Raw genomic sequence first — 17619 nt, 5'->3', positions numbered from 1 at the left:
GTGGGTTTTTTCGGAGGTTTTCCCCAACCGTAATGTGAATGCAAGGTAATCTATGGCGAATCCTCGGCCTCATCTCATTATCACCAATCTCATTGACTCTAAATAACCTAGTAGTTGATACAGCATCATTAAATAACCAACTGAAAAAATAATGATATGGTCACATTACTGTTCTATAGCTGATTGATATCTAATTGATATGATAAAATTAGTGCCAATATGTCGAACCACGTGTTAGGAAGTGTTCATGATCATCAACATTAGTGGATAATAGCACAACTGCTTCCACAGGCCTTCTTTATTTGATTTGTGGCAATGGATTAAGACGGTGTTATAATATTGCTGTTGGTAAGTTTATCTTGTATTTCCTTTCAAGCAATTGCTAATTATATTTTCTATATAACAGTTTATAACTGTTCAATGCTTGTTAGAGACATTTAGTGCTTATTTAAAATGCATTCGTAATGAACTGAAAAATAGCTGAGTTTTCGAGAGGTGCTAATTGCAGGTAATATGGCCACATGGATATGCGACTGTATGCAATTTGTGATGTGTACATGCATGAGGAAAGTGTTGGACTCACAAAAGACATATTTATTTGTCACACATATAGACCTACCCATTGATTTTCCTTTGTGTTTGTTAACTTTGTTATTATTATTATTATTATTATTATTATTATTATTATTATTATTATTATTATATTTTTTTTTTCAAATTGCAATGTTTTATAGACCTAGCCCCAAATTATTTGTGGGAATATATTTTTGAAGCCAAGAACCATTATTTTCAGTCCAAACTTTATTAATCCCCAAGAAATGTTGTTCTTTCCAAAATAATCCATTTTCTTTCTTCTGGCCATATTACCTTCATATGGGTATATTACTTGCACCATGTAAGATTTTTCAAAATGTAAAAAACGCAATGCACTCTGGTTTGAAGAAAAGTTTTGGACTATTTTTCTATGTATGCCTAAAGAATCAAGTTCATGCAAACACGCGAACTTTTTTATTTAGGGAATACCACAGTCATGAAAAAATTAATTCAAATTAAGGTGCCAAATTACCTTCAGATATCTTGGTTGATGTTTTGACTGCCATGTTTGTTGATTATTCTGAAAGAACGAATATAAAAATTACACATACAGTACATAAGGCTTTAAACAGCTGAATGTCGATTTTCCAGTTCTGTTATCAGCATTTTTTGTCTTCCTTATTTTTTACTTGGAGATTTTTCTATGTTCCTGATGCACCACAGACTTGTTTTGTACTTTCTGTGGAAATGGTAATAGTGATGTGAATCTGAAGATTCACTGTGGAATTATCTAATATTTGCCTTACGTTTGGATGAAACTTAAGAAAGAAAACCTCATCAGGTAGGCTATCAGCTCAATTAGTGTGATTTGAACCCACACTTGAGCACAGTCTTAGATCTCGTAGTCCGACTTGCATTGTCTGACCTACATCAGTTGACTATGTGGAGGTTTTACAGTATTTTCTATAATACACCCTACATAGTTTCATTTAATTCTGATTTTGACACTATGATAAGTGTTTGCTGAAATTCAGACGAAAGGAAACAGGATGAGACTACTCACTCTGTATACTACAGAACAAGGTATGATTGTAAGATTGAAACCTCTTATAATACTGCGCCATAGTTTCATTGTAATAGTACCTAATATTGAAAGGAAAAAGCTAAATTTTGACGTTTACAGTTTCTTCAACGTGAATTTTGAAATACTTTACAGAATGTAAGACAGAGGAATTTAGCAGCTCAGCCAGAGGGCCATATCAATAATGCACATAATGCTCTCATTTTGGAAAATCAGAAGCTGCGTGAAGAAATCAAAGTTCTGAGACATGTATGTATGTATTTATTAACACTACAATGGCAGTGATATATAATATACAATAATTACAATTACATGAAATAAAATAGAATAAACCTAAATGATGTATTTGAAACCTGAAAGTGACATTACAGACTTCAGTTGACTCATCAGATCTCTTCTCAAAACGATTGGTTTTACAGATCAGCCTCTTCATGGCACTCCTTATCTGTGGCACTGCATGTGCCGTTTATGCTGCATTTAATAGTCGAACATTGCAGAATGAAGTGAAGATAATGTAAGTTTTTCAGGTGTTCAGAATTGTTCAGTAAGTGACGTAAGGCTGTATTTCATCAGCTCTTGAAAAAAAAAATTGTGTGTGTTTATTTGGGTACGTTTATAGAAAATGATTGTTTCCCTAAAATTGGTGTTCAGAGTAAATGAAAAATATTTTTTAAGATATTTACATGATTCTTGTGTGTATGGGTATTAATTTTTCAAGGTTAGGTTGCGTTAACTTAGGTTAGAGTTGAAGATAAGTGGTAGTATGATTTGTTGAAGGGGATATGCGTTTCTGTACTATTTCCCCCATCTAATCCATTCTAACCTTGTCACAACCCTCGACCTCCTGTATTTTGGTCCAGGGAAAATCATTCACACGTAGTTTTACAGTGTTGGCATTTATGAAATGGGGATTAGAAATGTTGGAGACCACACAGAAGAATATTACCAGCATTTTAGCAGTCTTTTCTCTTTGGTTACACTAGCAGACTATTGTTACTGTGTTGCAGTGAAGGTAATGGTAGATTAACCTACAAAATTGGTTAGGAAAATTATGAAATTTACTTAAATATAATTTTGGTTTACTGTGAGTGAAATTTATATATATACAATTATTTTGTTTTCATTAGAATTGTGAAAGAGCTGAAGAAGCAGATATATTCAATACTTGCAGAAAAATGCAGTGCCCTGTCAGAACAAGTACAAACTAATTTGCGGGCTCCGGTCATAGTTATCGCAATTGGCTGTCTGTATAAAATTGGAGGTGAGTGTTAGCTTCAGTTTGTTTGCAACGTGATTGATTTAAATTAAATCCATGTTATGACAGCTCATGGAAGGTCTGAAGACATGATGATAGGACGGTTATTATATTACATAGTGCAACATTCTTTTTTTTGCAGTTATAAATGTAATAATTACGCAATTGTTTGCTCCTATTATAGAGCGAATTCCTTTTATATATTACAATATGCCTTTGTTTGACAACATGCTCATCAAACTGTCTGACATGTGTCAAGGAAGCCATTACACAATATAATTTGGTATGAACAGTGTTCTTCAGCCTTTGTATAAAAAGTCGTAGTGTAAAGTGATCTATTATCAACATCACCACTTCATGGAGTAGGAGTCTTCTACTCTGATCTCCATAACAATATATACTTCCATCTTCCTGATTACCTCACGTCTTATCACTTCAGTTTCTAGCCATAAAACTGTCATGAAATGAAGAGATCTGTCATTAGGAATAGAAATGTCTTAGAAATAAAAGCATAAACAAAACAGGAGTTGTTCATTTCACACCCCTTTTCCAATAAAGAGGCCCTTTCGAGACAGTGGCGTGTATGTACTGTAAATCTTCATTTAAACAGTGGTCAGCACATTGTGCATTTGCGACAGGTGCACGGTCAGACTACATGAGTACCTTAAGAGTCGCACAACAACAAACTAGTAGGCTACAATTGTATAGTAGGTAGTTTGGGAGAATTGTTCCTGATTTTATTTATATGTGGTAATTTGTCTGTATACTGAAGTGAGTGTAAATTATTTGCTGGGGAAAGTACTAGTAAAAGTCCATTAACATAATACACACTTATTTATATTTATGGAGTATGGGAACAATGATACTCTAACATGTAAAAAAAGTTAAATTTATAGAAAGCATCATTATTCAGTATGTCATGCCAATGATGAAAGACAAGCTATTAAGTGTATTGCAGTTGCTGCAGTAATTTCATTTTATGCCCATAAGAATTTTGCTGTCAGTATGTATGAAGAATTGAAATATCTATCTTAATTTACCATGCTATCAGTACTCTCAGGAATGTACATACTGCAAATTTATTGCTACGACAATAATAATCACGTTCTACAATTTATTCTACTCCCGTCAACAATGGGATTTCCACTCCACACAGCAACACAGTATTCGTTATTGCACTCCACTGACGACAGTGACAATTTACTTGGATTATTGAGAACAACAATGAACTGTCAATCTTAACTAATGTTCACAGAGCACTATTTACAAATCAGAACTGTCAGTTCTCAGTTCACAGTTAGTTTGCCTTGGCTAATTCTTCTAGCTCAGTCACTCGAGTTCACAGTATCTCGAACCACAGACCTTCAGAGGCAGTCCACTGAACTTCGAACTCAGGTCCCCCAACTGCAGTCCACTGCACTCGAACTCTGGACTTCGGACACTCATACAACTACGGACACACTCAAGTCGAACTCCGGTCTCGAAGCTGGCTTCACTGCTACACAAGACTGGCTGGCTTGCTGTGCAGCGACTATAACAACACTGCTCAATTTGAAAGACATGTTGGTTCAGAAAAGTGTGAATACAATTAATAATTATATATAATAAATTTTCAGTCAAATACACTTTTCAGTTTGTGAGGTCAGATATCTGTTACATCACAATATTTAATACGAAGTCACTAATATTTTCGACTTTAAAAAGTCATCTTCAGGTGCATGAGATGCAAACAATATTTAAAAATGGGTGATAAGTTGATCTAGCAATAATAACATAGTAAGTAATGCACGTACTGGCATTTACAATTATATAAATTTCGTGCCTCTTGAGGTGAACTGTACATGGTAAAGCTGAACACTGATGCTAAATTGTCGTATGTATATAAGACAAGGAAAGGCACTGCATGATATTAACCTTATGCAATTAAGATCATATCATTAAAATTAAATTTGTACAGTTTGATATTAACTATGTTAAAATGTTAAATATAATGTATAAATTTAAAAGATGGAGAAGCTGTGATTCAAATGCTGTTGGTGGGAGAGCACGCAGTCTAATTCGTCGTGGTGAATGCCATAGTTGTCTGAAAATATTTTAGTTAATAAGTTATTATTAATTTTGAAAAGGTTGTGAGAGCTGATATCAGCGTTTCTTAAAGGTTTATTATATTTGTACTTAATAGTTGTTCAGTTGTTTGCATCCAGAGAAGGGGGCGTGTTTCATGTTACAAAATCAGCATAACATAAAAAAATAACATAAAAAATTATTCCCGATATGTAGATGATAACCTAATCATACACAATGGCACATCATCTTCTGATGCCATAGTTACTTCATTCAATAAATTACATCCTAGCCTAAAATTTACTTACGAGGAAGAAGTACAAAGAACAATCAATTTTCTTGATTTAACTATTAAAGTAAATAAATCCAAACTCACCTACAGTATTTACCGAAAAGTTACTTCAGTTGATTATACTATACATAAAACTTCTAACCACCCATATTCACAAAAATTATGTAAATTTAGGTATCTCATTGACCGCTTAATAAATACCCCTTTAAGTCAAACAGCTTATACAAAAGAAAGAAAATACAAACAATGGCTTCAACAGAAACACAATTGAAAACTATATCCGAAATAGAATTAAGAAACTAGGAAATAAAAATAAAACTTTCACCACATTACGACCTACAAACCCAAAAAGAGATATAATTAGATACCCAATGACATATTTTGGAAAAATTAATAATCATTTAACTTCATTTTTTAAAAAATTAAAAAATAAAATATACATATCACTTTCAGAACTAACAACAAAATAAATAGCATCATTTCCAACAAATTGCGCAAAACGAATAAATTTTCACAAAGTGGTATTTATCAATTACAATGTAAAAATTGCAATAGAAAATACATAGGACAAACCAAACGAAACTTCCACATTAGATTTAAAGAACATAAATCAAATTTCCATAATAACAGGAATAGGTCTAAATTTCCTACTCATCTTATTGATTCAGGCCACGAAATTAATAGTATACAAAACACCTTAAAAATTTTAAAGGTAATAAATAATTCACACCTTATCAACACTGCGGAAGAGTTTATTGTAAAAAATCAAGACCCTAATAATCCATTATTAAATGAGCAAATACCAAATTTACGTAATCACCTATATCACTTAATAAAATAACATGTTATCGAATAGTCACTCCTGGCATTCCCTCTCAGTTATCTGCCCATACATCATCACTCGGTCTAAAACATGCAACGTCGGGTGAAACACGCCCCCTTGTCTGAATGCAAACAACTGAACAACTATGTAAGTACAAATATAATAAACCTTTAAGAAACGCTGATATCAGCTCTCACAACCTTTTCAAAATTAATAATAACTTATTAACTAAAATATTTTCAGACAACTATGGCATTCACCACGACGAATTAGACTGCGTGCTCTCCCACCAACAGCATTTGCATCACAGCTTCTCCATCTTTTAAATTTATACATTATATTTAACATTTTAACATAGTTAATATCAAACTGTACAAATTTAATTTTAATGATACGATCTTAATTGCATAAGGTTAATATCATGCCGTGCCTTTCCTTGTCTTATATACATACGAGAATTTAGCATCAGTGTTCAGCTTTACCATGTACAGTTCACCTCAAGAGGCACGAAATTTATATAATTGTAAATGCCAGTACGTGCATTACTTACTATGTTATTATTGCTAGATCAACTTATCACCCATTTTTAAAATTGTTTGCATCTCATGCACCTGAAGATGACTTTTTAAAGTCGAAAATATTAGTGACTTCGTATTAAATATTGTGATGTAACAGATATCTGACCTCACAAATTGAAAAGTGTATTTGACTGAAAATTTATTATATATAATTATTAACACTGCTCAAGTTCACTCGCGTGTCGTAATTTATAACCACACCATAGTTACGAGAAAGTACGATTGCTCGAAATTTCCGGAAGATGCCACTCTCGAATTCTCTGGATTTCTCTCCTCAGTCACCAGCTGCTTTACTCCCCCTTCTCTTCCGCGGACTAGAGTGTCGTCACTCCTCTTACGTCGCGCCCCTCCAGACCCTAGCGGCTGCAGCCTTCTTCGCCGCGTTTTCTCGTGCACCCCGCCCTCTGCGGGACGTGTGATCGAGCCTCGACTTGGCTGTCACAATATATATCATATGCACGAAATCAGATGTACAGAACATCAATGTAGAGTTCAATTGAAGCTTATCAGCTATTCTTCGCCATTCATGCTGATATTCTTAAAAGAGAGCACGAATGCTCTGTGCGATGATGTCATAGAACACTGATCCTGTCAATCACTGACTTAATATTTCTTTAGAAATATTGAGGCCATTCATTGACAATGAGTATTAAGTTATAAGAGCAATTCATTTGTCTCTCTTCAAACAGACTTTCCAGAGATCATAGTATCCCTATTTAAAATACAGGAGTTATTCACATATGATGAGATGGACTATAACTTTAATTTTTCATTCAACATACCTTTTCAAATGTAAAGCTATTTGGAAATGATGAGATGATTAATTGTAACTCATATAAAGAGGCTCTTCAGAGATGATAGTTAATGTTATAATTAATCTTTATTTACAATTTCTCTTGAAATACAAAGGTAAGAAAAATGTAAACGGTTTCATAAAATTACTGTGTTTACTCGTGTAATAGACGCACTTTTTAAAATAATTCTTTTATTAAAAATCTAGGGTGTGTATTATATGCCAGGAAAAATTTTAGGAGAAAAAAATCATAGCTACCTGACATCCCACTTGATAATGACAGCTGGCTTCAACATCGGACATTCAACTAATATTGAAAATGATGGATTGTGCAAATTCTGCAAATATAATTACTTTTAGCTTTTAAATTTGCAGAATAGCTTATAAATTTACACTTACTGGAGTTCATTATAAAGCAAGACAATAATAACCACAGAACACAACTGAAGCAAGCAACACTACAAGAAGAAACAATTGACATTAATGCTGCTCATAGCACGTTGAAAGTTTTTAAACTATTAAAAAGAAATAACTACTGAAGCTTTCCTGGTGACGTGATAATTCGAAATTTTCTCGGGCTTCCAGCCAGGTCATAAGTTGGTGATCCACCGATGTTTCGAGGATGTTCATCTTCCTCATCTTCAGGGTTAAATGATATCTAAGGGAAATCGAAAAATCAAAAGAGAATTTGTCCTCCCAATTCTCTTTTGATTGAATGAACTCTCTTATGCTGCCAGGATAATTAGCTGAACTATAGTAGATGAATATTCAGTGTTAAAACATTTTAAGGAACTCAACTGGTATTTTATCTTCACTCTTTAAGAAGAAAACTTAAAATATTTCAGAATTTACAATGGAAATATATTAAACTTACAATACCTGGTTCAAATTGCAATACTGTTAATTGGTTAATTAATTATTTTTCAAATTTGAAGGGCTGTTCAAGTTCGCAAGAAGGTGATCTTTCATCAACATTGAAGTGATGAGTACCAAAATAAGAAGTACCAGCAAATCAAAATATTTACATCATCCTACCATATACATTTCCTCCCCCACCAGCAAGCAATGTTGTGGAACCCAACATGCAAAACTTATTGCTACCTAGTGATCAGTAATGACAGTTGTACAAATTGCTTATTGATCGGACCAGGAGTTTTAGTGAACTGATCAGAAACAGTGATTTTTATTTGTATATTTATTGAGTAATATACGTATAATGAAAAATAAATTGTTGTCAAGTTATGATTTGTCAGTACATTTATAATATTCTTGAGAATTTATTTCCAAAGTTAAATTTTTTTAACAATTGACGAATTGAAATATGTTGGTATTCTGATGCAACAGTTGTATTGGCCTGACATTCACTATTTAATTTTTGTGCAAAACATATGTCATTAGTCCCATGACAGAGTTTCAAGATACCGGAAATATACTTTTTGAAATTCTTTGTTTATTGTTAATAAATTGGCTTTTATAATTCTTTGATAATAATTATTATTATTATTATCATCATCATCATCATCATCTTCACCATTAACGTTTTCATCATTGTAAAATAATACAAAATGAATAAAAAATTGGAAATTGTGTTTGCTGTAGAGTTCTGATTTCTCAGTACACTTATAATATTCTTGAGAATTTATTCCCAAAGTTAGATTTTTTTAAACAATTGACGAATTGAAACATCTTGGTATTCTGATGGAACAGTAGTATTGGCCTGACATTCACTATGTAATTTTTGTGCAAAACTAATGTCACTAGTCCCATCACAGATTTTCAAGATACTGGAAAGAATGCCAATTTTGACGTAATACAATGCATCTGTATTAATTGTGGTTCTCAGAAATACATTCATTATGCCTCATGGTTTTCGAAGATCAACATGACGCTGTTGAATGTGATTCCGATACTAGTGGGAAAGGTGTCACAAGTCACCACTTGCTCATTGTTGCAAGTGCTCCAATACCAATGTTCCACCTCCCCCACCAGCAAGCAATGTTGTGGAACCCAACATGCAAAACTTATTGCTACCATGTGCTCTCTATAGATCAGCACTAGTTGACTCATCAAGGACATCTCCTTTTTCCCTCAAGTATGATACCTAGTGATCAGTAATCACAGTTGTACAAATTGCTTATTGATCGGACCAGGAGTTTTAGTGAACTGATCGGAAACAGTGACAAGATATGTATTGCTGCTTCCCCCTCCCTATTACCAAATGTACTTAGTCCATTTCAACGATCTTGCCCTCGCCACCTATAGATACATCAATGTAATCACAGATCTGCGTCAATCAGTCATAGTTTTCGAATCGAATCTGTGTTCTATCATGGTGGTTTTGGGTGAAATTCTATAGATGATGTGTGTCATTAGAAGTATATCCAATGGCCTCATGTTGATCTTTCAGAAACCATAAGCTGTAACAAACGGATTTCTGAGAACCACAAGATTTCAGATGTAACCTCTTGATACAGATCCATTGTACAAAGTCAGAATTATTGGCCTTCTTTTCCACACTTGTGGCAAACAACCCAAGAGTGGAGAAGCCCAGAATCCTGGTGCAAATAAAGACCTTTCTCATGACCTTTGAAGAGTCTGATGAAGAAATACAAGTACCTTGACGGAACACTGTTAGCACCAAAAAACGATCTCCCATAACAGCACTGGGGAACACGTAGAATCTCACACAAAGAACTCTGGTAATTCCTAACAATATCAGAAAATCTAACGATTGTTTAAATTTAAATGTACAGTAACTAGCAATCATGTAGCATGTATGGGCAAATCCAGAAATGCATATAGAATGTTAGTTGGGAGGCCAGAGGGGAAAAAGACTTTTGGGGTGGAGGAGACATAGATGGGAGGATAATATTAAAATGAATTTGAGAAAGGTGGGATATGATTGTAGAGACTGGATTAATCTTGCTCAGGGTAGGAACAGATGGCGGGCTTATGTGAGAGTGGCAATGAATCTCCTGGTTCACTAAAAGCATAAGTAACCAACCAGCAATGCAAATATTTCAGGAAAATTTAAACTGAAATAATACTGTTGTCAAAGAATTGGGAAAATCGTAAAAAGCACACAGAAAACTAAATAACTTATTGTTATTATAATTAAACTGCTGTAAAACCCACAGAGAAGTAATTATAATGAAACAGATATCAAAAACATACATACAACTATAAGTAATTGTAATGAAACTGATATATCTGTGTATGCGTGTGTGTGCTCGTGTGTGTGTGTGTGTGTGTGAGTGTGTTTTTTTTTCAACAACCTGAAGACTGGTTGGAATCTCATAAGAGACACCAAAAAGACATCACTCACGTGGCAACTAAGCCAGGAAATAATGAAGTAGGGTAGCCAGTTCCTTTCCCCCCTCCATTACATACATCTCTGATTAGACTAGATGGCATTTCGGAAGGCGGTCAGCTGCTACATGCGCCATAGCATTTCTGGCATGTGACATCACAAATCAGAATCAGCATTAACAGGTACTTTCTGAGTTTGTTTGTTCACATGTGAGTGTTTTAATACATTGAAGAAGTAAAACTAACATTTACTGTGTGTTGTGTAAGATAAGTAAATGGAAGAAGAGACTGTAAAAAGACAAATATTGCACAGGCAGGCGCAGGAAAGTGTTTAAGGTGTATAATTATTTTAAAAACGTTGACGAGCAGAATACTGCTGGCCATCTTGATGCTGGCTGCAACGTTGCCAACATGCAAGAAACGACTGCAGAAGCATGTGGTGTGGGATTGAGAAATGTGCAAAGAATATTCGATGGCTTAGTGTCAAAGGACACTAACTCCAAAAGTCGACTTTTCGAGTTATTTATAGTATCATGTTGTACAAAGTAACCTTTATATAGTGTGAAAATAATATGTCTCTACAAATAATAGTTTTATTTTTTTTGGAGATAGTGTTGTGTTAATTTAGACAGATGCTGAGTGTCAAGCAACACTATCTACACTTAGTTTTCTTTGACAGTAACGAAAGAGAGACTAGAAGAACACTAAGTCGAGATAGTGTTCTTTGTCTCTAAATTATTTAACATTTCTAAGAATTTATTGGTGAAACTGTGTCAGAACATATAACCAAGAATGTAATACAATCACTATACTGTTCAGTGTTAGAGAATAATTGATAATTTTTTAATTAATAGAACAAGCATTCTTAAGTCAATCCAGTTTGTAAGAAACGCAGCACAAGATTGCTCTGATAATTTGATACTCTTTTATTAGAGCTAAGAAATACTCAGTTCGAATACTAGGGGCAGGTTAATGGTGACGATGGCTTTAGCGACATCTAAAATTTCACAAGGAATGAGTGACGAAACTAATAAGAGCATAGCTGTTAGTAGTCCATGTCCAACGCTGGATAACAGGAAAGCCCACAAGTCCTTAAATAGTGGAAAGAAATTGCTAGTAAAAAAGTTCTAGGCAAAGATTGTACAAAATGTCCCCTCAAATGCAACCTCACATTTAGTGCTGAAGACAGACATAATTCATAAACAGTATTGGAATATTGAGAATAACGATTTGAAGCAGCAATTTTTGATGGGCCTTACAGAAGTGAAGGAAATCCAAATCCAAAAGAATGAATCTAGAAGACAAAACATAATTTTTTACAAAAAATTAAAAAAAAATATAGGGGCATGCAGGGGTTTTCTCGCCATCTTTGATATATCCAATACAATAATAAAACATAATTTGAAAAAAGGACAGTAACATAGTGGATACTGATCGAAGAGGAAAGTATGAGCCCGGAGTAAAGAAATCTGAAAGTACTCATGAATATAATAATATTATAACCACACTGCTTCATTTTCAAGAGTACAAGAAACGGCACTGCAAGAGAATTCAGTCTTGTGATTTAAATTTACAAAAAAATGTAGAAACAAAACTTCAGGAATGCTAATGTTCAGGCAGAAAAGCTTTCATATTATCGTCATATTTTTTAAAATAATTTTAACATAGCTTTTCATAATCCCAGAAAGGATCAATGTGATAAATGTTATAAATACGATCACATGTCTGAATGTAAGAAGATAGAGATGGAGGCAGTTCATCAGTCCCACATTTAAAGAAAGGAAGCAGCTCGTCAAGTAAAAAAAGATTACAGAATTAGGGCATCAGTAAACGATCTTTACTTTTTTAAATTTGATTTTGAAGCTGTGCGCTACAGTCCAAAAGTTAAAACGGAATGAGCAGAAAATTTTATATGGAACGAGGGAATTGCAGAAAGGAAACTGGAGAGATACCATTATGTCTCTTTGCTCAAATGAAAAAAAAAGAAAAAAAACTGCAGATTGGTAAAAGGTTCTGTTTCATATCCAATACCTGTGGAGGACAAAACCAAAATGTGCTTATATCAACCATGCTCCTCTACACTGTGAATGTCTTGGACGTACCTCAACTTGAACATATCTTTTTAACAGGACATTCACAATTGGACGCAGTCCATGCACACATTGAAAAAAAAAACAGCAAGATATACAGAGATATTTGGTCCATCAGGGTGGTATGCTATAGTTAGAGCTATATCAAAAATAGAAGTAGAACAGAGTGATGTAATGATGTAAGAGAAATTCAGAAGACATCAATAAAGAAGAAGAAAGTTGACACTAATGGAAACATTGTAGATGGCTGGATATAGTGTGGTTCCAGTATCGGAAATGTGACAGTGAACGCGTATTTTTTAAATACAATTATGATGAAGAATTCCATAAATTCAAGGTACAGAGGAAGATTACACGTGGATTTAGGCTGGATAATCTTCAGCTTAAACCAAAGCATCATGGGCCATTGAAAATATACAAGATTAGAAAATGAAAAATGTATTGCAACTGTGTAAACAGAACATTATACCAGGATATTACCATTTCTTTTACAAAAGTTTAAAAACGAAGAACAGGAAATCGTAGTAGAAGATACTCAAAATGAAGAGCAATGAGCGATTATAAAATTGAGAGGAAATTTTAAATTTTTATGTGAGAGATGTGGATATTGATACTATTCAAAACATAAAATACTCAATCAAATTAAATATAATATATTCAGATTATAATTTTATTCAATGTCATTTAGGGCATAAATTCTCAGTTAAGTGTGTATTTTCTTTTCATTATGTGCAGATAGACTTTTAAATCAACTGAATTTGTAGGCTTTGCAATTTTTTAAAATAAATCGATCATTAGTTAAATAGCTTTTTCGTCCAAACCCCTCATCAGCTGTGATAAATTAAAGTAACATTAGCAACTATTTAAAAACACTGTTGTTCTAAAATGCAATGTGAAATAAGGATAGCTTTGCCCTTTTATTATTTTATAAATGCACTGTTAAAATTATTATTTCAGATAATAGTATAAATTGATCTACTAATGATAATACTATGCTTTTATGCTTTATAAATAATATTAATTGGTACTTTTATAATAATCGTGAAATGTTCTGAGTTTAGATAAAGACAATGTGCTTATAAAGAAGAATAAATATAATTGCTGCTTACCACAATAAGTGTGTGTGTGTGTGTGTGTATCCATTGCCTACCCACTTCACATGCGTGATTCCGATTCCGCATATTACGAATAGTTGTATACACCACTTTGGCAGGTCATGCTGTATGTGATGCGTATCTGTGGAGAGTTATGTCGTGTACTAGGGTGAGCGTATGTGTAAGTGTCGTGTAAGTGTAGTATCTGGAGATGAATGATGATGATGAAGATGAGAAAGGGAAACCTGGTGCTGGCACGTAGCCTACTCCTGTTGAATAGGACGAATCACTATCAACAGTGACATACCGGTATCCCTTCTCTTCATATGCACTGCAGAGAGATTTGGGATTTAACCCAGGCATATCGGTGCACAATCTAGTGATTAGAAGTTGTGCACCGCCATCTGTCCTAGTCATGAGGTAGAAATTTTACATGAAAATTTCTGACCTTGCCGGGAATCAAAACCGGGCTGGCTAGTCTTTAGGCAGATGCACTACCACAGAGCTAACTCGGCGGACATCCATAGAGAATATAAAATATTTTGTATCCATAGAAAAAGTAAATTGATTCTCCAACTCTTTCCTTACGTTGTAGGACATGTAGGGTGTCATTTATCAACATCGATACACTATTTTAAGCTACAAACTCGACTTTAAAAATATCAGCATTGGTTTTGTGATGCGGGCAGCCTAATAACGGGTGACAGAGGTTCTTAATATGGGATGAGATTTATAATGTAAATATGCATATAACTACGACAATTTCAGTTCTGGGATTTTTTCATTGAAAAGAAATCCATAGTGGCGGACAAGGTCGCAGTTGGAGTTTTTTCCGAGGTTCTCCCGTTTTTCTCAAAATTAGGCATTTACATCATTCCGTCATTCCGTAGCATTCCCCGAACCCTGGCTGGCGATGCACGGAGTGGCTGGCCTAGGGACGAGTGGGGTTGCCTGCTCGAAACCTGGGCACACAGCGAACCTTAGTGTGGTCAGCCGGTGTGGGTTTGGGAATGTGTCGCCAGAGGGTTAGCGCAATAGATCTTTACAGGTCGCAGTGCTGGGCCATAGTGTCCTCCTCCGTTAAATTCTATTCAATTCAATCAAAACTACAACAGTTTCACTAAACAATGACTTTAATGAATGTGATCGGTTAGTGCCCAGAGGTTCAAATCCAGTCTGATTACAATTATTCATTCTCAGCATTTCAATAACTCACATTTTGCCTCTATTTGTTTCTCTTTTTATATCATCTTCGTATGAGTATGAAGATTCAAATTGAAAACATGCAGCTAAGGAAACTCCATTTGCACTTAAGAGGCCAGTAATGTACAGCGTGCCCATAAAGTCTCGACGTTTTTTGTTTTAACCCAGGGCGGAACCAGACTCTATAAACGGGGACGCTTAATATTCATCCGTCACTGAATCAACGCTGCGCGGTGTTCGGCGGGGAAGAAAGGGGATGAGGAGAAATCATATGCCACCCTGTGAGAGAGTAAAATCCCCACTTGCTGCCCAGCCCTGTTTTAACCCCACAGTTGCAAGACTATGGTGAAATGCAAGCAGAATTTATCCGCAAATCTAGAAGACCTTCAACCACGATAGCTAATATCCGCATTGTCTTCACAAAGTTCAAGAGGACAGCTAATGTTACAGATGAACGCCGCCCTGGCAGGTGTCCTTGCTTTCCGGATACTGTTCAGAGTATAAGGGGTCTACAAAGTGCAACATGTCGTTTAAGTGCTGCACTAAATATACCGAAATCAACTTGTGGAAAGCGTTCCATTTTAAGCAGGCACTCCACGAATTGGAGATTAATGATTATGCAGCTCGCAGAGCTTTGTGTTACGATCTGATGGAGGCTGTGAATGATGACAGTCTCATGTAACATATCCTGCTTAGTGATGGGGCGACATTTCAGACTTGTGCTACTGTTCACAACACAACTGTCGCATAAGGGGTGAACAGCCACCGTGAGTGGCAAAGATACACATCGAAGGTGAATATCTGGCTGGGACTGACGGAAACAAAAATGTGTGGTCCCTCCATTTTCGCAGAGGCCACCATTACAGAAACAACATATTTGATGTGCTAGAGTTGTTTCTGAGCCACTGTTGGAACAAGTTGGGATTTTGCACAATGTAGTGTTCCAACAAGATGGTGAACCTCCTCATTTCGCAAACATTGTGCGGAACTACCTAAATAACAGATTTCCAAACACATGGATCGGCAGAAGTTCACCCAGACTATGGGCTTTACGGTTACTAGATTTAAAACCATTAGATTTCTTTTCCTGGGGTTACATCAAAACAGAAGTGTACAGAACTAAGGTGAGGAGTATGAAGGTTCTAAAAACAAAGCATTCGAGAAGCCGCGCAACGAATTTCCGTAGATACGCTTCAGAGTGTTTCGAGCTACAGCAGGCCGCTTGGAGCTATGCTTCGAAATGGGCAGTAGCCAAGTTAAAAAGCGATAAAACAGATATATATATAGCACAGTAATAAACATATAATAATTTCATAGAAATATCTGGGTTATTTCTTTAAAATGGACCGAGATTTTATGAATGCGCTGAATATTCCTTAACATGGAGTATTCCATATTAGGTCTTCCCCATAACAGGGAACTTGTCATATTGAATTAATAAGTCTTATAGCTGCTCTTTAGAATTGAGTTAGGCCACGAACAGACAAGGTCAGGCGATCGATGGCGAATTCTCCGTCTCATTTCGCTAAATACCATCTCGCTATCACTAATTCCATTGACACTAAATCACCGAATAGTTGATACGGCGCCGTTAAATAATGGTAAGAAAAAACAATAAAGATGTGTGTGGCGTATTGCACTTGTTTAAACACTCCCGACTCTTTCATGTCCATCCAACGTGTGTGTGTGTGTGTGTGTGTGTATATACTTACTTACTTACTTACTGGCTTTTAAGGAACCCGGAGGTTCATTGCCGCCCTCACATAAGCCCGCCATTGGTCCCTATCCTGAGCAAGATTAATCCAGTCTCTATCATCATATCCCACCTCCCTCAAATCCATTTTAATATTATCCTCCCATCTACGTCTCGGCCTTCCCAAAGGTCTTTTTCCCTCCGGCCTCCCAACTAACACTCTATATGCATTTCTGGATTCGCCCATACGTGCTACATGTCCTGCCCATCTCAAACGTCTGGATTTAATGTTCCTAATTATGTCAGGTGAAGAATACAATGCGTGCAGTTCTGTGTTGTGTAACTTTCTCCATTCTCCTGTAACTTCATCCCTCTTAGCCCCAAATATTTTCCTAAGCACCTTATTCTCAAACACCCTTAACCTATGTTCCTCTCTCAAAGTGAGAGTCCAAGTTTCACAACCATAGAGAACAACCGGTAATATAACTGTTTTATAAATTCTAACGTTCAGATTTTTTGACAGCAGACTGGATGATAAAAGCTTCTCAACCGAATAATAACAGGCATTTCCCATATTTATTCTGTGTTTAATTTCCTCCCGAATATCATTTATATTTGTTACTGTTGCTCCAAGATATTTGAACTTCTCCACCTCTTCAAAAGATAAATTACCAATTTTTATATTTCCATTTCCTACAATATTCTGGTCACGAGACATAATCATATACTTTGTCTTTTCGGGATTTACTTCCAAACCTATCTCTTTACTTGCTTCCAGTAAAATTTCCGTGTTTTCCCTAATTGTTTGTG

General features: G+C 35.2%; 1 protein-coding gene across 3 annotated transcripts in view; it reads left to right on the top strand.

Annotated features, from left to right (window-relative positions):
* Positions 1 to 13906, top strand: part of LOC138693963 (DNA-directed RNA polymerase I subunit RPA1-like) — a 158228-nt gene extending 144322 nt beyond the window's left edge. The window contains exons 17-18 of one of the 3 annotated variants that reach the window (XM_069817698.1): positions 1751 to 1864; positions 2035 to 4126. The gene's annotated coding sequence lies outside the window, so the exon portion shown is untranslated. Of the gene's footprint in view, positions 1 to 1750; positions 4128 to 8355 lie in introns of those variants that run through there. The other 2 variants (XM_069817700.1, XM_069817696.1) reach the window with 2 other exon arrangements.
* Positions 13907 to 17619: the final 3713 nt, after the last annotated feature.

Source organism: Periplaneta americana, unplaced genomic scaffold, assembly GCF_040183065.1.
Source record: "Periplaneta americana isolate PAMFEO1 unplaced genomic scaffold, P.americana_PAMFEO1_priV1 scaffold_28, whole genome shotgun sequence".
Classification (NCBI taxonomy): domain Eukaryota; kingdom Metazoa; phylum Arthropoda; class Insecta; order Blattodea; family Blattidae; genus Periplaneta; species Periplaneta americana.
The sequence above is the reverse complement of the archived record's forward strand: the minus strand, read 5'-3'. Positions and strand labels throughout refer to the sequence as shown.